A 23133-nucleotide genomic window follows, 5' to 3' on the forward strand; every position below is an offset into this window, starting at 1 on the left:
TTCCCGGGAAATTGAGACACAAATAAATTGATATATTGACTTGTACAACACTCTTTAAAAAGAACCACAAAATATGTTGATGCACAATTCAAGCTTGTGCAGAATTCTGCTGTCTGAGCTGTATCCAGCCTTAAAACATAGCATTTGTACCAAGTCCTTCGAGCACTGTACTGGCTACCTGCTTCTGATCGCATTAAATGCAAGGCAACCTCTCAATTCTGCCTCCATGTGCTTTCCCATCGATATCAATACCCTGAGTTTGAACAACAAATGGCTCTGAGGCTCCTCTGCAGTCAGAAGAGGTTTCCGTTACAATTCCACATAATCAATCTAACCTATATGGAGAAGTATTCATTTCACTTGCAAAGTCCGTAATCATAGAGTTCACTTCCTGTTAGAAATTGGGTTTTTGTTTGAGGGAGGTGTGAGCCCTTCTCAAGCAATAACTACAATCCCTGCCAGGGTGAACCACAACAAGCCACTAAATTAACCTGTGCTTAACCCTCAGGGAGTTTGGCTCAAAAGCAGTCAGGCTTAACTTAGAGGCATGGTGTAAAGGATTTATTCAGCAATTAAAACAATAATAAAGTAAAAACACAACATAGGGGAAATCCCACACCAATTTAGAGAAATAGAGTAAACTTTAATGAATTTTGTGACACCAGAATGACAGAAGTCCAGTATGTAGAACTGGAGTTATGAATTTTGAAAGTCTTCATAAAAATTATCGCTTAAAAGATTAAAGCACCGCCTTCAGACATCTATTTGCGTGAGACTAGGGCAAAGTTGAATGTTATGGTCAACTGTAATGGAGCATGGGTTGGATACACAAGGTGGATTGTGCTTGGTCTCTACTTACTTTCGAACTTAGAAGAAGTTTTGACTTAAAATGTCTCAGAAGGTAAAGTTCAGCAGGGCAAGGCAGCCAGGGGTGTCCAGGTAGGAGGCATCATCATCAGGGAGCCACTGGGCGATGTCACGATGAAGATATCTGCGCTTGAGCTCAGTCTCTTTTCTTTAAGTCAAAAATCTTAGATGGGACAAAGCTGCAGGCTCTAGCTGACAGGGGTTCCATGACGCCAAATATCCCTTTTGCAAGGAGCCACTAAGCATGATTTCCTACTGTGAAGAAGAATATAGCAGGGGCTGCTGAAAAGCCAGACAGACCAGTGATGCATCTTGGGTGAATCGTTGAGCAGGTAGGTCCTGGTCTCCTTTCTGGTCTCAGGGCATTTTTTGGCTGACCATTCATTAAGTCCCAAGTTTTGGTTTTGGGCTGTTTGGACACCTTTAGCACCACTTCCAAGGGTCAAGGACTTGGTATGCAAACATTCAAGGGCGTGACACACTTCAGGCAGGGTTCAAGTTGTTGGAGCTTTTTGTGTACCTGTAGCACCGAACAGGAGGTCAGCCCACTAGCCCTTGGTGGCAGTCCTGGGTTTAAGCAGCAAAGCAGTCCTCCAGCAGCAGGGCAGTCCTCTGAGTGTTCTGAGGGTCCCAGTTCTATATGTGCCAGCTTTGAAGTGGAAGAAACTTCTTGTTCTGGAATTTCCTCCTTCCCTGACCATGCTCCAAGTGGTCTGGGGTGACAAAAGGCTAACGTGAAGGTCTTTGTGAGTGTGCTGAGACAGCTCCTTTGAAATGAAAGTGGGCAAGAGAACAGCTTGGTGCCACACATCCTGGCAGGATGACCCATTCTACCAACATCTAACCCCCACTTATCTTACTGTCTGGAAGGAATACACAAAGGCAAACTGCAATGCTAATATTAGTCATATGACCCAGACCACAAGTTGAGGGCACCAAATGATTGGATAAGAAAATGTAAAATTTTTAAAAGTGAGATTTTCAAAACTGTGACTTAAAATCCATCTTTACCATAAGAGAGGATTTTAAATTACAATTCTTTAGAAACCACACATGGTATTCCTACCTGATTCCAAAGAAAAGGTATCACTTATTAAATGTACTAAGGTAGCCCAATGTTATCCGATGGGAGAGGTAGTCCTCACAGCAGTGAAAAACGCATGTTTGTTTTTTTCACTACCAGGACACGTAAAACTGAGCAGTACATGTCGGCCTTTTAAATACAATGCACCCTGCCCTATGGGCTATTTGGGGCATTTCCTAGGGGTGAGTATATGTATTAAAAAGGAAGGTATCAGCTTGCCAAAAGGTTTATTTGGCCAGGTTAAACTTATATTTTAAAACTGCACACACAGGCTGCAATGGCAGGCCTGAGACACGTTTTAAAGGAGTACTTAAGTGGGTGGCACAATAAGTGCAGCAGGCACACTAATAGCATTTTAATTACATGCCCTGGGTACATTTTGTACCACTGTACTAAGGACTTATAGGGGAATTAAAATGTGCCAATCAGGTGTAGGCTAATTGTACCATGTTTTAAAGAGTAGGCACAAGGACCTTAGCCCTGGTCAGCAGTGACGTGCACAGGGTCCTAAAGCCAACAAAAATCAATTTCAGCAAACATGAGGGGAGTAGGCAAAATGTTTGGGGGAAAGACCACCCTAGGGCTAGCAAGTCTAACACTTCCAATCAAAATTAAACACTTTGGGGCTATTTGCAAACTTCATTTTGGAAAACCTTTAGTAGTACCTCAATAGTATTTTTCACATACTGGAAAATGCAAGAGGTGTATGAAGTACCAAAGAGATGTTCAGGGAGGATTAAAGAAGAGCTTAGTGATGGTCATGGACCCTTCCATTCATATTCACAAACTGCACTTCAAAAGTTACTACAGCCAAAAAGGACCAAAAACAGTAGTAAGTGTAATTCAGGTCTGGCCTGGAGTACGACCAGCACCACACATGGCCAACCACTGGTACCACAGCACCATCCCATGGAGAATGATGGAGGCATGGACTTAAATTAAGCCTCCATTGAAAATAATGCTAAAATCTATCAATTTATTATGAGTTCTTAAAAACATATATACATTCAATTTAATTTAACAATCAATAAATTAATATAACATATTTTTATAATTTTCATCAATTTAAAAATAAATGTAACACATTTTAAACATAAAATAATTGAAAGATGTTATCTAAATAACATTTGATGATTACTACTGAATGATAAATAAATGTTTAAAGAAGTAATTGTAATTTATTTGAATAACATTTTGCAATTTTCCTATATTTTACTACAAGGAGTTCTCTGCATCCATGTGAAAAGATACAAAAGATAACTTTAAATGTGATAATCGAGTTCACCGCTGATTTTAAGGTAGGGAAACATGTAAGTTTACACTAGTATTACATTTAGACTACTAAATGGTGATTAGCTACAACTAGTAAATGTACTACAAAGTGTAAGAGTACATTTTCGTTTGTAGATTTACTCACATATACCTTACCTATGTGAATAGCCCCCACTCTCTCGCCTGTAAATGTAGGCAAACGCTAAAGACATACTTGATTGACAAGGCAGCATGTAAGACCAGCACCTTAAGATCCCCTGGGGAAGTGGGCACTTTTCATATGTCATTCATTCATTCATTCATTCATTCACTCATTCATTCATTCATTCAATCAGAAACTTCAGTACTTGTGATACTGGTTTAATGTATTTTGGATCCGTAGTTCATTCAGGTTGGTGTTGTTTGACACGTGTATATAATTCAACAGTACAGATAACATTTAATAGTGAGAGAAAAGAGACCCGAATTAACACCCAGCCTAATTTTCCAGTTGTAAATGTATAACTTATTTCCTCAGGGTTATTCACAAAGATATTTCAAATAATGGATGTCCATGTGAAATCCAAGGTGCATTATTACTGTCTTAGGTTGTTTTTAAAGGAAGAGAACAACACTTGAAAGAATGACTCGACCATAAAAGGCAACCTCTCCTTTGCTTTTACTACATAGTCACAATATGACTCCTTTGAAACAAACCGTGAAAGGTAATTCATGTTTAATGATACCCAGATGTAGCATACATAAGTAAAAAGTGCAAAATCAGCATAACACGAGGCAACATTATTAGCAGGCCTATCTTTCAGGAATGGCATTATTGACGCTAGAAGCTTACTAAGCAACTCTTAATGCCAGGAGACACACATGCTGTTAGAACTGTTCTAGTGCCAAAGAACAAAACTTTTTTGGAAGTTCTTTTGCAGGCGGCAGAAGTAGTCTTTAAGTTTCAAGTTGCCGCTATTGAAAATAAGAAACATGGAAGTCAATATTGCACAAGAACCTAACGTGCATGTATTTTAAAATAATAGATATAAAAGATTCGTACCAAATAACATATGTAAATTTACATAATAGCTAGGTTTAGTATTTCTAATTCGAAACTTACCCCTAGCAGCAAACTGTTGAGCAGTAAACCTTAAATATAACAGAGCAATCATTTACTTATGTAACTCCTCGGATCCAAAGTAGATATTCCTTTCTTGAACAAAAGTACAGCTCTGTAATACCCTAAGTAGCGGGGATTGTATTAGGTAAGTGTTCTTTCATACTTACGTTCTGGTTAGATGTTTTGTATTGAAAGTGCATAAGTTTTACCTGGGATTCTGGATCTGATGAATACTAGACCAGGGCTGTAATAAACCTATGGATATACCACAGTGTCCATGCTTACCTTACACTTTTTGTCGACAAGTTGTTTCCAGCAGCCCTGTCAGTGTACACACAAATTTACACATCAAGAACACTGTTAGAAGGGGGCGCTAGGTGGCGCTTGACCGTCATGGCCGCGCTGCAGTAAGGCTCCTGCCGAACAGGGCGGCTTTTTAAACATAAACCCCATCCTTGGCGAATTAATTGATTGGATTTGCCACTATCGGACAGCGGAATATATGCGGCTGCTGGGGCACCGACTCTGAGGCCTCTACGACGCTGTTGAGTGAAGCGGTGAGCCGCGGAAACTTGGAGGCGGGGCGAGGAGGCGAGGAAGCTGGTGCGCCCGCCTGAAGCCTGAAACTACGCGAGGCCGGGCATTTGCAGGCCCGGCCGCGGAGCTACCGGAAGATCTGTGCGGCGGCTGGGCGCTGGGCAACGTGGCGAGGACCCGCATGTGAAGAGCAGACCCTCGTGGCTAATCAGTCCTGGCGAGTGAGAGCGCCGACGAAGGAACCTGGGGCTTTGCTGCATGAGGTGGCCGAGCTCCTGGAGAGATGCAAGGGGAGCTGCGGGTGGCCCGCGACCCGACTACATAATCTGAGCACTAGGTAAATAAACACCTGGAGATGTCAGAGGGCCCCCCCTTTTTTTATAAATTGGGACCCGGGGAAAGGATTCACGGCTGGAAGCAATTGCTGGCGGAGAGCATTGACCGAGGCGACGGCCTGGAGGACACCAGCGCGGCCAGGTGGGACACGGAGCACCATTTTGAGTGAGGGACGTTGCTGCGCTCCCGCGCATAGCGGACATTTGCGAAAGAGCCTCCTTACCCTGATGAAGATATAGCTTGCCTCTATGATTGGGGGATTGCGCTGATGCATAGCGGATCAGGCGCTGACCTTGTACCTAGGAGAAGGAGGAGTGAACTGCGGACCCGGGGTGCTGATACTGCTCGTGGAGTGGGGGAGAGAGAACGGAGAAGTATCCCTACTGAGCCTACCACATTATTCTCACGGGAGGGGCGCTCCAACCCTTCCTGCAGCACATCATGGGGCGTACCGAGCCCAAACAGGCAAAGCTGTCCTTTGATGCCAGGAAGACAGCTGGCTCCAGCTCCAAAGACCGGACTGACCCGGATCCCAGAACCACGAGATGAGGACTGGAAGGCCCTCCTGATAGGCATGCAACAGAGCCTTACCTCCATTGACTCCAAAATGGATGCTGTTTGTTGAATGTTGAGATAGATACTGCCGCCTGGGCACTCGCCGACGCCCCGTCATAGAGTACCCCTTGATCATCGGGGTACTGGATGGGTGAAATAGAGCGGTGGAGTGATAGTGCGGGAGCCCCTGGCTGTCCCCATTCCCCTGATTAAGAGTTTGGGTTCAGACTACGTGGAGTTGATATGTTGGATGACTGGGGGGGAGGGGGGGTATTCCTGGCAAGTTGGGAGTGCCGGTGTGTTTGGGGGTAGGGGGGTGGGAGGGAGGGCTCAGGCACACTATGGGATTGGGCACAACGTGTATGATTATTGCAACTGGCTGATTGCGTTGGGTACGACTCATGGCCAATAGCAATGGCACTCATAGTGATGTGAATGTTGTGTGCTGGAATGTTAGGGAATGAGGCGGAGGCAGGCACTGGGATACTTAGAACGCCATCAAATCCATATCGCCCTGTTGCAGGAGACACACCTCCCACATGGAGGGTCGACTCTGTTCGCCTCACGCTGGGCCTCTCACCGCTGCTTTGCTTCCTACTCCAGTTACTCCAGGGGGCTCGCCATCCTTGTTAAGAGGGGGGTGAGATTTGTGCAGGGAGGAATGGAGCTAGACCCTGAAGGGAGATACTGTTTATTGTGGGGGAGGCTGAATTCTCATGAAGTTGCGATTGCGAATTATTACAGTCCTAATATAGATGACGCGCACCCCCTTCTTGTACTCAGAGGCAAGCTTAACATGCTGGGATTCACTTATGTCATATGTGGAGGGGATTTTAATACGGTTTTAGATCCCAAATATGACCGTTCCCATGCTGTAGCAGCACATTACACCACTACACAACGTACACTGCAGGACATTTTAAAGTCCGATTACTTATTGGAAACGTGGCGTCATCTGCACCCCTCCAAGAGAGAAGGGACGCACCACTCAGCAGTGCATAACACGTGGGCCAGACTAGATTATGTATTGGTAGCACTGGGAATGGCGCACTGGATAGGCAAAGCAATGCATCTGGCCAGCACATACTCGGACCACTCCCCTGTAATGGTGACGATTAACCGTCCGGTAGATCTTTCCCCCTTTCTGGGTTGGCGATTGAATCCATGACACTTGCAGGATGCAGTGTTCAAAACGGAGATGGAGCTAGATATTCAGGATTTTTTTGTTAGGAACACTGACTCAGTTGCGAGCCTAACGACGGTATGGGAGGCATTTAAAGTGACAGTACGTGGATGGTGCATGGCTAAGGGAGGCGGTATACTTCGGGACCTTAGGCGGGAGTTACAAAAACTAGAAGGGGAACTGAAAACACTGGAAAGGGAAATAAGTGCTGGAAGAGATTCCGGGGAACTGCGTGCCAAAATGAGAGAGAAAATATCAGAATATGAAGAAGCAGCAGACAGGGAGTGCAAATTCCGTGGGAAACACTACGTGGCCCGTGTGTATGGTGAGGGGGATAGGCTGGTTAAAGCACTGGCCGGCACGATACCCTAGGTTTCAAAACTACGTCACGGAACTGCAAGATAAACAGGGCTGTGTGCGTCAGAATCTCCCAGATCAAATGGATATTGTGGTGGGGTTTTGTACAAAGTTTTATACGTTACAGAGAGGCACTCCACTAGAACTTAATAGCTATCTGGAAGACATAGCGTTGGCTCGGCTTGGTGACACGCAGCGCAAGTTCCTAGCACTTGACCTGGAGGTCGACGAGATCATGGAGGCTAATATGTCCATGTCGTCTGGGAAAGCACCGGGATCCGACGGTCTTCCTATAGACTTTTACAAAGCCTTCGTGACTACCCTGGCACCCATACTTAAAGCAGTGTTTTATGCAGCCATGGAGGAAGGTCGCTTACCTGCCACAAGGAGGGAGGCACAAATAATGTCACTGTTAAAGCCTGGTAAGACACCGCTGCTCTGTGACTCATATCGGCCTCTATCGCTTCTCAATAGCGATGCAAAAATCCTAGCCAAAGTGCTGGCGACGCGGCTTAATTTACTTCTAGAAAAACTAGTTTTACCTGACCAAGCAGGCTTTGTGCCCCACCGGGCTACAGCTCATAATCTATGAACCCTCTTGCCGGTCCTACAAGACATTGACCCAAATAGCGCGGCGGTGGCTGTCTTTTTGGACGCTACCAAAGCGTTTGACACTGTCGAATGGGACTACCTGATAGGGGTACTTCATCATATGGGGATGCCCTTTTCCTTTGTTAATTGGATTCAGTTATTATATACTCAGCCGTGTGCTAGAGTTCTCCTTAACGGCTCTAGATCTATGAGCTTTCCGGTCGCCAGGGACACCAGGCAAGTTTGCCCCCTCTACCCAGTTTTATTCGCCCTAGCAATAAGAGGCCCTTGCTGCGAAGTTGCGCCAGCACCACAACCATAGGAGCCTCATATACCCATCCAGGCAGCTGCCAGTGTCGCTCTATGCAGACAATATAACGCTGTATGTTCACAAGCCACAGGATAATTTAAACCCAGTATTGAGGGAAATCACTAAGTTTGGTGCAGTGGCTGGAGTGCAAATAAACTGGAATAAATCTGCGGTTTTCCCCTTGACCGACCACACTCAGCCACATTAGTTGGATTATCCCCTGACGTGGGATACGGATGACTTTAAGTATTTGGGCATCCACGTCACCAGGGATCGGGACGCTCTACAGAGGCTTAATTATGGGCAGGCCATGAACAAAGTGACAGATAATGTCTCCAAATGGATTGAATTAGCCCTTTCAATGGCAGGGAGGATATCGTTGATTAAAGTTAACATACTTCCGCAATTCGTATATTTATTCATTAACATTCCTTACTACCCTGGAGCCTTCTTTTTTTACACGCTTAATTCACAGCTAGTGCGCCTTATTTGGGGGGGTAAGCAAGCACAGCTGAAATTAACTACACTTATGCTGCCGTACCGCGTGGGCGGGTTAGACGTCCCTAATTTCGAGGAATACTATTATAGTGCGCAGGCACATTTTGTGGCATACTGATTTCACCTGCCCCCGTATAGAGGGCGGCTGCATGGCCCCTGTTCCGACATCCGAGTATGTGTATACGCCCTCTAGGGAGCGATACGAGGACCCCTCTACAGTGGACTGCACAGTCCGAGCGTGGAACTGGTTAGCGATAGCTGAGGGTATACACCTGATGTACTCTCCTGGAGTGCCCTTGCACCACTGCCCGTTGTTGCCTGTCACAAGTGAAAGGATTTGCCAACGTATGCTAGAAAGACTAAAGTTGGGAACATGGGGAGAACTATATATTGGAGAGAAATTTCGCACGAAAGAGCAGTTTTTTGGAGACCATGTGCATTCCTTCATGGATGTGTTCCTCTACACACGCCTGAGACCGAGCGTTAGGGCTCAAACACCGGAGTTCCCGCAGGAACCGGAGACATTTGCGTCATTACACTTAATTTTGCAGCCTGAGGCCCCCACACATGTCACTTCTATGTTGTATAAACGGGTGTGCAGCGCACCCCCATTTATCCCATTCGGGCCCGCAGGGAGTGGGATGCGGATCTAGACAGCCCTCTGACGGGTGATCAGTGGGAAGCGGCCTGTCTTCAAACGGAAGCCATATCCAGTAGCTGTAGGCTTCTGTTGGTGCACTATAAGTTCCTGCACCGACTTTATCATACCTCGGCGCGACTACTTAAGATCCGCCTAAGGGAAGATGACAGATGTCTACGTTGTGGTCAAGGGGAGGCGGACTTCATGCATTTAGCTTGGAGATGCCCCGAGTGGCTTCTTTTTGGGAGGAGGTATTTGCGGGGTTAACTAGCATGGTGACCAAACCGCTGACGCTGACTCCCCTAAGTGCCCTGTTGGGATTGACGGGTGACATACATACACCACACAAACAGTTCCTTGCCATAGGTATTCTCCTGGCACGACGACAGGTGGCCTGCAGATGGGGTAGGGGGAGGGCCCCTAAGTTTAAGGATTGGCTCCATGACATGTCCACTTGGCAGGAATACCTACATGTGTACGCAGAGCAACTACCGACGAGGTCGCGGCCACGGGACATATGGGGCCCTTGATAACTTACTTACTGAGGCAGGGGAGCAGAGAGGAAGACACCGAGGGAAGTGAGTAGGGGGAATGACTGAGCTGTGGGGTGTGGATGGAAAGGGTGGAGAAGAACGGATGAATGTGGAGAGGCAACGGGGGAAGGTGGGAGGATGGAAGTGTCGCAGATCCTACTGCACTAATGGCTGAGGACCCAGAGACATTTATTTGCTTGGCGAGTGGACTTCCGAACTTTGAATCTATACACGGCCGAACTGATGGACTTTGCTCTCTCTAGTGTGCAGGTTGGGGTGGGGGGGTTTTGGGGTAGAAGGGGGAGGGATGGTGTTGGGGGGAGGGAGGGAGAATGTATTCAACACACGTCTGTTAGTTTAAACGCTCCGGATGAGCAGACTGCTCTATTTGAGTCTGTATTACACCATCCTTTACGCAAGAAAGGTTTTTGAAACTTCAAAAAAAAGAACACTGTTAGAAACGGGGTTTCTGATTGGCTAGGGTATGCACCCAAGCCGGATGGAACCCACCACTCTAGTCATGGCAAGTTAGTTAAACACCAAAGATAACATGTGCTGACTTCCTGGTAGCTTGGCGCAGAGCAGTCAGGCTTATCATCATAGGCGTAAAGAATTTGCGCAACACATCCATTTTGTAGCATAATCCATACACCACAAAGAGACTCCAGACAGAATTATATATAGTTATGTAGTATGTATTGTACATAACACAAGACCAAAACAACATGAATCATAAGTACTGTGCATATCATGTAATTACTGAAATAGTACTTGTTATTCTGTCAATGCAGGAACCTACGCAACATACATCATAACAGTAGCTAATACTTAGGACCTGAAATGCAGCAGATTATGAAAAAGCACATGAATCATAGATAATATGCATGTAAGGCAATTACTTAAAAACTACATACAACATAGATGTTTTGTAAGAACTACGGATTAAACTGTCACCTTAGTTGCAGGGAATAACCAAAGCAGATATCACTGGGCTGCACAGAGAAACACATGAGTATATGCTTTACAAAAGTTGCAGGGCATTTATGGTAAGAAGATCTAAGAATCACCCTATATCAACATCATCAATAAGCCCTATTACACAAAAGACAGTAATTTTTTTTTAGTTGGGAGAGCACTTGAACTATCGTGCTGATGCAGTCTTCCAGCCGAGGTGATTTGCAGGGGGTCGGTTTCCACAATTACCGCTTAATTATGGCCCATCGGGACCGGGAAATCTATTTGAGTAAATGCTGAGCAACCTGTAGGAAGGTACAGGCCCTCAGGGTCAGGAAGGCAAGGTAGGTCCTGGACACAGCCAGCAGCCTAGAGCGGCCACGCTCTTCCTTGCAATCCCACAGGACCCAGCGGCTCTCCATTATGAGACCCAGAGTCAGGGGTCGGGGGGGGCAGGGACCATCCTGTGAGCAGACCTCACTTGGTCCTCCCTGCCTCTAGTGGACTAAAGGCAACTGCGCTCGAGCTCGCGTTGTGGAGGCCAAAGTACAGTACCTGTCAGTTTGGGTACTGCTGCGGTCTCCTCTGATTTGGCCAGCTTTGACGATGAGCTGCAGGCTGACAGAGACATGGACATGGTCTCCTTGGTCGTGTCTCTCTTTGGTGCCATTGCTCTCCAATGAGGAATGGGGGACCTACTGAGCTGCAGTGCCTGTAGGCAAGGAGATGGTGCCACAGACAGCACCTCTCCCAGTACCCCTGCACGTCATGATCCCGTTGTTGGGGGAGGAGTACTACCAACAAAGGCTGCGCTGGCAACCCACTCAACACAGGCTAGTTTGTTGGACAGATTTATGTGAAAAATAAAGAGCTCACCACGTGCCAGTTTGGAAATGACTGCTAAAGCTGGACTCAGAGTCCCACGGCCAATTCTGGAGCCACCTTCCGTCCCAGGAGAACACTTGGGGGCACAATTAGTAGTACAGCACCCAGCAGGCAGCAGGCCAGCACACAGAAGAAGGTCGCAGAGTGGCAGTCCCTCCCGCAGCTCAGCACACACCAAACGGCAGGCCAACACAGCAAAGACGTTAGTAAAGTGGCAGCCCCTCCTGATAGCACAGCACTTTGTTCTGTTAATGTGCAGTATGTAGAGACAGAAGCGTCTGGTTACAAGTCCCATGCAGTACCTAAAATTATGAGGTCAGAGCCCCTGTACTTATACCCCAAATGTACTTGATGTAGAGGTGGCTTCAAAGGAAACCTTAGAAGTGCACAACACTCCCTTTCAATGACATCCCTGGCCCCAGACATCAGTATGGGCAACATCACCCCACATTAACACTGTAATATTCTCTCACCCTGTGCTCGGCGATGCGGCGAACACAATGTACGTGGTTTTGATTGTTCCCTATTACATTGTCTGTTGGATTACCCCCATCCCACCCCTACCTCATCCCTCTTACCTGCACCTGCCACAGCTGGATAAGTGGAAGGGGAACTTTGTTTATTTCTATTCAGCAGTCTTAGGTATATGAGCCAGCAGTGCTGGACCCATGTTTTGGCTGGTGGGAATGGGATTTGACATTTCCATGTTTAAGGATTCTGGGACTTGTGGTGCAATATACAGAAGGAGACAAATGAGGTGCTGACACACTATTCTTTTCAAACATACTTGGAACAACTTCCTTAGTCACAATTGTGGTGTAACGCAGACAGCCATTTCATATCCATGCTCTGTGCATCACATTTACCTGGTACCACATTGCGGCCATCACTCGCAGGCACCCCATGGAGCATGTGGTGGTGTATGTTGTTAAGTACATCCTCCTCTAGTGGGGTGAGACAGAGGCGGGGTCCAGATTGTAGACCAGGGTGAATTCTGGCCAGCTAAATCCTGGCATACTTCTCCTTCGCCTGCCTTTTCTCGTCCTGCCACTTCTTCTTGATTTCATTGACAGGGCGGACATCTTTCCCCAATGCTGTGATTGCAGTGGCTAAATACAGCCATAGTGATGCCTTCTGTGTGCCACTGGTGTTGTAAGGGGGGAAACCATAGAGGCATTTGTAGTGCTTCACAATGAACTCTAAGATCATGGTGGTCTCCTCCTGTGTAAAATGTGTCTTCCTCCTCTGTGGAAGCATTTTCCTGAAGAAGTGCGGAATCTCTAGGTCAAGTGCGGATGTAAAGATATGATTCGTAAATGACTTTTGTGAACACCAAAAGTCGTAAGTGGCTTCTGCGAATACTAAAAGTTGGAAAGTTGGAATTTTGTCTCAGATTACCTTTGTGATTCAACCCCTCTGTGTGTGCCCTACAGTAGCCCACAGCATTAGAATAAAAATGAAACAAAAACTTAATGATGACGAAACTAATAAGGAAAACATACCTGTCATCAAAATGCCTGTGTGACCATTTTTGAGTTCCATCTTTCTTTAAGGAGGTTTCAATCCAAGTTCATAATACAGTCACCAATACATTATTATTAGGTGTTACATGCTGTCTTGTTACCGGATGGCGAAAAGTAATCTGCTCTCTGTTCCTAACAAGAACACAGGAGGGTCGAAGCAAGAAACTGCACCTGTTTTTGCCAGTGGCTTCGTAGTATGCCCATGGTGCTCACAAAACCAGGAAGTACACCCCTCTTTATTTCCAATTGGGTAAAAACCCAAATATCAAAGAAACAAATTTGGAATTAGCACCCATCAAAATATATCATCATTGTTCTTTTTAAATTCAGCAGATCCAAAGAACGTGATAGAGAAACCAGGTCTAAGATCCACCTATAATCAAGATGTATTCTTTATTAATTAATCCAGACACTTAAAATCCAAGTAGTACAAAACTGATTCTTTTAGCCAATGCGTTTGGTCTCAGTCGAGACTTCTTCAGGGCTCAAAAAACAAAGTTGATGTCTATGGTCGTGGAATGCTAACATTCCACGAGCATAGACGTCCCGATCGCTGCTGGCCACCACGCCTGTACATGTCATTTTGGTTTACTCCGACGATTTCAGATTATTATTGATATGTGACTGATGTATGTCATTGAACAGTATTATGCTGTGAGTGTGATATACTCAAACCATCAACTTTGTAATAGTGTCATTTTTAAAATTGCGTTTTAAAATCTGACTTCACCTTAAATTAGGAATCTTCATTACAATTGCTGACAAGAAATTGCTACGGCAGGAAACTGCCAACTTTCAAATAGTGAAATGTGCACAGCTGGATTGCACTCAAAGACTCTAATTCAAACAATATTAATCAATTTATACAAGCTTAATTAGTTTTTTCTGAAAAATTAAGTGTGCACCAGGTAGGGGGCTCTGCGGGCCACCTAATTCAAAATGAAAGAAAATACCCAGAAATGTATCCAGGAATGCCCAGTGCACTACAAACACGTCACATTACAGTGTACGAAACGTAATCCAAATGATCACACAATTATACAGTACTCCTCAATAAACAACAATATTCCAAACAGTTTTTCACAGAATACAAAGTTGCAAATAAGATCTTCAAACTATGGAGTTAATTGAAATCTGCTTTTATTCTTGATCCTCGCAGACAAAGTTAAAAAAGGTTAGCATATAATGCAGCTTCTATTCAGCATGCAGTAGCAGGGCTTAACATTTCCCAATGCATTTCGGGCTTTTAACATAAGCCCTTCATCAGGGGTATCTGCAATGTATCAATACATTGATATTAATCAAATATGTACAGCAACTTTCAAATGACATAAATCAACTGACATTCAGGCTCAAGAAAAATATAAGAAAAAAGAAATTGAAGAAGTGACTAATAGCACTGCCTGCATGTGTTAGTACATCATCGTGCCACAAAACACAAGGCATTGCGTGAACCTGCAAACAAAATATTAATTAAACAATCAAACATGAACTCAAGCTCAAATATTGTTGGTAGTCCATGACGTTAGTGACAAGTGCAATTTGTTTTGACAAACATGCACGTAACCACGGGAAAGCTAAGACTCGTACCTGAAAGGCTTGAGTACTCACACTAAAAGCTGACCCGGCAATGAGCGGAAAACCGCCATATTCTGCCAAAGGAGACAAACAAACGTTGCAGTATGTGGCAGGAATACAAAACAACAGAAAAACGCCAAACAAGCGTGGACAGGCTTACCTTTAAAAAAGTGACTGGCCTCGGCCTTTCTCAATAGCAATGGAATAACGGTGCCTGCAAAACCGGAATTGCGGTTAAAATGATGCCTTAAGTTATCGTCAAGCGAAAAGAAATACATTTAAAGAGGACTCACCAACAGCAGTGAAGCTCCTAACACGGACAGAAACACAATGGACGCCGGCTATATACAGTGCACCCATGCGTCAACGACAAATAAATGTGTGACGGAAAGGATGGTAATAGACATGAAGATGGGACTATGACCCCGAAAGAACATCAACTCAAAGAACAACTGCTTCACCCAATGCATGCTGTGAAGTGGAAAAAAAGCAAAAAGCCAAGAGACAAGAGTGTAATATGAAAAGGTGCAAAGAGAAAAAATAACTCAAATACATTGACCTGAACACTGTGAACACGTTGATGACATATATATTGACAAGATATTGTAAATAGATAAACACATGAAAGAAACAAAGGCAGTGTGTACATTTCCATAACAGCCACGAAACAGATGGAGTTAAAGCCTGATTTAATACATAAAAAACCTGTCTAAATAGAGCAAGTACAACGGAGTGCAGCTAACCGCAAAGTGAAGTGAAGTACAGACACAAGTTATAAAAAGTATGCCAATTCAAATTTGTCATTCAGTCCTTTAGGAGACAATGTTTGCATACACCAAATCCAATACGACTCTTGTTGGGATAAAACCTTTGACATATTTCTGTCTAAATGATTCTCAACAATTTCAAGCACCCCAAAACTTAACTTTGCAATAGTATGTTTTTCACTTAGCCAGTGTTGTGCTAATGGCAAACTCATTGCTTTTGTCCTGATCCTGCTTTTATGCTCAGTGATTCAAGTACAGAGAATCATCTCCGTCTTCCCTACATAATACAAATCACATGGACATCTGATGACATAAATAACATGGTGACTGTTGCAGTTGGCATTGAAATTTAAAGAAATGTTCTTGCCTGTTCGAGGATGTGATAAACTCTTCCCGGTGATGACGTTATTGCAATGTGAGCAGTTCATGCATTTAGACATACCTTTGTATGAAATTTTACCATTGTCTGAAGGTCAGATTATGTGACCTTTTATATGCAAATAACGGAGGACTTGAAAACATGTCCTTGAAATCAGGTTCAGATTAAAGCAAATCCCATTTTTGAATTATGCTTTTTTTCACAAGGGTAGAGTGGGTGGAAGCCTGATCAACTACCTGTTGATGGTAATCTCTACTCAAAAACTTCTGTTTAGTGTCTCGAATGGTCTGCAATCTTAACTCTGAATCCGAAGTGATGCTCCTGATTCTCAAAAACGGACAAAAAGTAAGGTGACGTTTCAAAGGCCAAGGGTGGAAACCTTGGTATACGAAAGGCGTTGTTTCGATCAGTGTTTTTTTTAAAAACAGTGGTCTCAATGGTGGCACCTAAAAGTTTAAGCAACACGTCCAAGAAAGCTATGTGCTGAGACTCAATCTGAAAAGTAAATTGAATTCTAGGGTTGATGGCATTCAACTTAAGGATCTGTGATTCTAGGTCACTCCGTGACCCATACCAAATGATGAGTATAACATCAATGAAACGTCGATATGCAATCAACTTAGAAGTCCATGAAATTTCAGAAAGAATATGCTCCAATTCAAATTTCAGCATAAAGATGTTGGCATAGCTGGGGACTCCCGAAAAGCCCATAGATGTAGCATTGGCCTGAAGAAAAAACTGATCTTTCCATTGGAAATAGCTGTGAAACAGACAAAAATGGAGAAGTTCAAGAAGAAACACCTTATTCGCCCTAATGTTATCCTGTCTCAACAAAGCCCATTCAATAGCTTCAATGCCTTCAAGGTGGGGAATGGATGTGTATAAAGACACAGCGTCTATTGTTCATAACCAAGTTTGTCCAATCTCAGGAATGACAATGTTCTGAAGAATATTAAGCAGATGAGTTGTGTCTTGTAAGTATGATGGACTAGCTTGAACAATGGGTTGGAAAAAAACGTCAAGGTAATGACCTAACGGATCATGTAAAGATCCGCACCCAGATACTATGGGTCTCAAAGGCGGGTCCCTCACATTTTTGTGTATCTTTGGAAGCATGTACAGCCCCGGTCTACAGGGAAAACGAGTGAACAAATACTCTATCGTTTTAGTGCTGATCCATTTCATTTCAACTGCATGTGCAAGAATGGAATCCAACAAGGCCAGAAAAGCATTGGTAGGATCCTCTGTTAATGGTAAATAGGTGGAAGAATCTTGTAACAACAAACCTATTATGCTCTCATAATGTGTGCGGTCCATCAAGACTAATGCTCCACCCTTGTCTGATTTGGTAAAATGTAAAGAATCATTCAATTGCAAGGATTTCAATGCAAATCTCTCTCTTGTGAATACATTGGGAGTTCCTACAATTTCACCTGGTAATTTAGTTAAATCGTGATTCACCAGAGTCTCAAATAATCAATGGTCTTGTGTGAAATAGGAGGAACAAAGGTACTATTGGGCTTAAATTCAAGATAATCCTCATCTTGGTGTTAAACCATATTCGCAGGTATTTAAGGTGGCAGCTGATTTGATTGTCTAATTTTTCAGACACCATCAGCTCGAACTTGTTGCCATATTCAAAATATTAGATTTATCATAGTTTATTGTTCACTTGCTACTAGCACAATAAGATTAACTAAGGTTCAGCAAATGTTTAGGGCCAATTCCTGTTTGATCGAGTGCTACAGTGTCATTCTCTTACATTAATAGTTGGATTGGCTTCCCACCTAGTTTCAGAGGGAAACCTGTGTTGTGCAGGTTGATTCCAATGCCTGCCACATAAAGGTTAAAAATTAATGAAGCAAGAACACAGTCTGGTTTAATTCTCTCGAAGTGAAGATATTCTTCTTGGTTAGCAAAGTTATGTAAACCATTTTTACTTTGACCCACATATCCTTATATAGTGCTTGTATGGCCCTAAACAAAATGTTGTAAAAAAAAAAACATCCTTACAGTTTCTGCCATAATTTGCTTTGATTTGCTTATCGAGCGCTGTGTGAAAGTCACTGAAGCATGCAAGTAGATATGGGGTGGTGGATCCAATTGCCTTTTGGTTAGCATTGAGACGGTCATAATGTTGCCAAGCATACCATGGCTGACTCTAAATCCAGGGAATTAGCTTGTATTTTTCAGCCCAGGTTCTAAGATCATTTAGTAATAGGTTTGCGTATTGTTTGGGTTCTGTGACCAGGGAGGCGATTGTTAGAAATCGAAGTCTCTAGTTGGCAGAGGTATGCACCTTGTCCAATTGGGGATCCTTCCACCTATTAAGGGTAAGCGGACTACATGTCTTAAATAACCCCAGCTCACCCCCTTGGTCGCTTAGCAAGAGCAGCCAGGCTTATCTGAAAGGCAGTGTGTAAATTATTTGCACACAGCACACAGTAATACAGTGAAAACACTAAAAAAGGACACCACAGCAGGCTTAATAAAATAGCCAATATTTACCTGTGAAAAACAAAAACAAAATGATAAAAATCCAACATAAAGTAATCCAAATATGAATATTGCAAAAATAGAATAAAATACAGTTCCTTCAACTTGATAAATCTGTCTGGGGCAATCAGGGTGTTGTGAACAAACAACTCCAACAGTTCAGGGTGACAGCACCGTTGCAGGTCAGCTACATTGTCGGGAAGACCCACAAACAGTACCTTGGAAATGCAGTGCATCGTCGACCTTGTGATGAGCTCTGAAGAGCCGGCATTGCAGGCGTTGGTTACGGAGGCCGGTGCAGGAGTCTTCGGGCCCTTGCAGTCACATGCGTTGCAGATCAAACTAATTGAGGTTGCAGTCAGGAGCACCATCGGGCATCGGGGCTGATGTGTGAAGTGGAGCAGTGAGGTGTGCAGTGCCTCTGGTGACAATGCAGGCAGCAGCTCAGTATTGGTGTCTAACGGTGTGGGTGAGACCAAGGCTGCGGTGTTCACAGTGCTCATCGCTGTGCTGGCAGGTCACGGTGCAAGCAGTAGTTTTGTTGCTGAATCGCTGTCGTGAGTAGATGATCTGGAATCAAAGGTGCCGGTGTTGGTAGGCCAAGGATGCAGTGTGGGATGGGGCGTTGCGTTGAGTAACTTACTAATGGTGCTCGCAGGCCAGGGTGCAGGAAGTGGCGTCGATGGTGGCGTGGAGCTGTGTCGTAGGGATACCAAGTCAACGATGTGCAGCGAGGTGGTGCAAAGTGCAGTGCCCTTAGGTCACGAGCTAGCAGCGGCTCGGTGGCAGCATCGGGCATTGTCGTCGGTGAGACCGGGGTTGCGGTGCGAAGCCGGTGGTGCTCTCTACAGTGCCAACAGGTTACAGTGCCAGCAGCACCGTTGTTAATGGTGTTGGGTTGCTTTTTGTTCTGTTGCAGCACAAAACACACAGTTCCCAGGGCTGGAAGCAGATGATCCTGAAGGCTTTGCTGTTCCTGCAATTCCTTGAACAGGGGGCAAGGTCTACCTCAAGCTCTTGGAAAAACTCAGGAAAATAATCTTCAGAACTTCCAGTCCAGTCCTTTCAATGCCTATGACAGAAGCAGCCACTGTATGCCAACACAGCAAGCACACAGCAAAGTGGTAGCTCCTTCTGACAGCTTTCCCAGCTCTTCTTCTTGGTAGGTTCCTTAGTCAAAACTATTTCTAAATTTCCAGGGCTAGGGCCCCAATATTTTTACTACTTTTCCCTTTCAAGTTATAGACAGAAAGTCTCTTTGGCCCAGTACAAACCAGTTCGGTCCTCCCTGGTCCAGCTTTACTACAGAGGGTGGAGACAGCATTGTTCACAGCAGACACAGCCAATGCAGGTGCTAGTGAAAACTCCTCTTATGACCCCTAATGCAGAAAAGGTCTATTCAGCCTGTCTATGATTCAACCAGGAAAGGCAGGACACACCTCAAATCCCCCTTCTTATTGTCTAGTGTGAACGCACATCCCCAGCTCCTGTCACCCCAAAACCAGACGGTGAATACACAAACAGGCAGAGGCACACAGAGTGGTTAAGTTAGAATATGCCAACTTTCTAAGAATACAATGAATAAGGTGGTATGCACTCCCAATTTTTCGATTTTGTTCTGTCGTTATTTCTCAAACTTTGCTCTTTGCGTGCTGGATGGGCTGTGCTATGCCCTGAATGCACCGAGTAAATACAAACATATGGGGAGGGCCTCAACGGCTCTCCACACCCAACCGCACTGCGTCATACGGATACCAGATCCAATCATTATTTCACCATTTTTCCATTTAACAAGTTAATCCAATTTTAATCCAAACTTTTCAAACTGTAGCAAATTTTTCTCCTCCACATTGAATCCTACGATGCTTTGAAAAACTTCTCATATTCTCGTATGTCCATCCGGACCTTTTCAAAAATACGATTCCAAAACAGACAAGTGTTCCAAGCAGCATTTCTTTATTTTAAAAAAACCCAATGCATTTCGGGCTTATTACGAGCCCTTCGTCAGGGGTAGCTGTAAGGCAACAATTTTAGAAGAATACATTATTGCATCGTTTGTTGAGTACACAATCCGACAATTTAATTATGCACGTATAACATTTCTCATAAAATATATATTAGAAATAACATTTCATGGCAGTTACATAAAAACGGAACGCTAAATGCCCGTGACACACAAGTAATTATTCGCTTCATCCTCAAACAAAAAACGGTACCAAATAGTGTCGAATTTCTATCAGTCTTTTTTCACGCCCTTACCCACCCGTCTACTCAACCCTATTTGTAATTAGACTAAGAGACAAATGCATATTTTATGTTAATTTTCCTCCGGTATAACAATTCAACGTTTTCCATTGCATGCTTGCATCTAATTTCATATGTATTTCACACCGTATTGTAGGGAAACCCCTGCTACACACATACCTGCTCATTGCTTAATCTCCTAGCTGTCTCGCAAACGGCTTTCCTCTCCAGTTAACCGGAACCTACTCTGTAGCGCTCATTTAAACTACGGGAGCTCCACCCCCTACTTATCGCAAAGTAATTCGTCACTTAATCCTCTGTGGGAAATGCTAAAGGAACCACAATCCCCATCCAGCATTCCATGGTATTTGGTAGAGTATCACTGCAGGGTTTGGCACGACAGAACAGCAAGGAACCACTATTTTATTAACCTTGCACAGGTCCTGTACGGCCCTGTACTTACCACTAGGTTTCTTTATGCCAATTATTGATGAGTTACAAGGACTACTCAATACTTCTTGCAAAATTCCTGCTTCTAGTAATCTTTTTATTTCAATGGCAACTCCTGCATTCACTTCTGCACTCATTTTATACTGTTTAGTATTTGGTTAGACTGCATCTTCTTTTATGGCTATTTTAATTGGGTCAACATTTGCAATTAATCCTACATCTTTTCCAGTAAAATCCCATACTTCAGGTTTCACTGTTTCTTGGAGCTCTTCAGGTAAGTCCTGCATTGTCAGTCTTTTAATTTCAGAGTCAGGTCTTGCTAACATTAATTTGTAAATTCCATCTTCGTCTGGGGTCTGAATTTCAACACCATTTGGAGTGCAAAAGATAGTGCAATTCATTTTACACAACAAATCTCGTCCTCCCTGGTTTACAGGACTGGAATCACACACAACAAATCTATGCATTTTGTTAAAGTTCCCAATTTTAATCTCCACAGGTTCAGTGACTGGGGTACTAATTAACTTATTAGAAACACCCACTACTTGGATTGCTTCTCCCGAGAGGGGTAGGTTTGGAACGTCGGCTGTTGTCACAGTAGAACGGGTAGCACCAGTGTCCAACAGAAAGGTGACGTCATTTTCTTCAACCTTTTCTTCAATGTATGGTCCTGACTGGTCCACCGGCAAATAGGCGCCAAGCACGCACTCCTTGTCCTCCCCCCTCAGGCACTGTCAGTAGGTGTCATCACAGAGAAACGTGTCATTTAACAGAAATTGTGAAGTTGCTGCATTTCTAGCCTCCCTTCCTTCCCAAACTTCAGTGTCTTCACCCTGTTGTGCTTTGCTCCTATTATTTGGCCTAGGTGCTCGAGGCAACTGATTCTGTTTTACCTGCTGCTGGGTCTTCCATGGAGTTTCTTTCTGCGTCTGTGGATTTAAATCATTAATTTGCACATTACCATTCTGCACAGCCGTACGCTTGTCTCTCCAGTGACCTATCTTTCCCCACCCATGACATGGGAATTTCTTGCATGCCTCTCTCTGCTCATTTTTACTCTGGGTTTTCCTCCACCCTCAGGGCCTTGACTCTGATTATTAGTCATTTTGCTTAACTGCTGTTCCTGGTGCTCTGCTAATTTTACCTGTGCCCACATGACCTTTTCTTTCAACTCTTTTCGTTTGTCTGCCAGTTCATATTCGCAGTATTTTGCATACTTCAGGACTTCATCGATTGGTTTAGCTTGCCAGAAAATCTTATTGTCTTTGATCCACTGTGAAATTTCAGGCCTTAACCCTAACACAAATCTATAAATGAAGTGGGTCATGTCCTTCATCTCAATGTTATCCAAGCCACTGTATGTCTTGAATACCTGTAACAGTCGTTCATAGTATGAATGCACAGTTTCATTTCGATTTTGGGTAGTTCTATCTATTCTGGTCCAATCAGTTTCTTTTGCGGGCACCTTTCCCTTCAGATACAACATTACCTGGTCGTATTTCCTCATGACATCCCCTGATAGAGCCCCTATCTTTGGGTCCCTCTGGAACTCTTCACTAGGCCAATCAACAGCAATTTTACATTCTGTCCACAAATCTACAGGAACTACAATGTCAAAGAAACCATCTAGATCTTTCAGGAGACATTTCTGAACTTTCACAAAACTTTCAACCTGTCTGTACCAGTCTACAGGTTTCCCTCGTAGTTTTGGGAAGTAATTTGTAAAGGACACAATATCCTGTTGGGACCATGGAACATGTACATATCCTCCACCTGGCACTTCTCTCATAGGATATAACTGTTCCACCTTTTCTGCTTCGTTCAGGACATATTCAGATTTGCTTTGATCTACTATCTTCTTTTTTCTTGGCCCACCTGGTTTTCCACTTTTCTAAATCTCCCCCTTTTTGTAACAGGTTTAGTAATTCTCTTATCTGTACCTTTTTCCTTGACACGTTCATGATTTCCAAATCTTTGTCTGAGAATTCTGCT

The sequence above is a fragment of the Lissotriton helveticus genome, chromosome 4_1, assembly GCF_964261635.1.
Source record: "Lissotriton helveticus chromosome 4_1, aLisHel1.1, whole genome shotgun sequence".
NCBI lineage: Eukaryota > Metazoa > Chordata > Amphibia > Caudata > Salamandridae > Lissotriton > Lissotriton helveticus.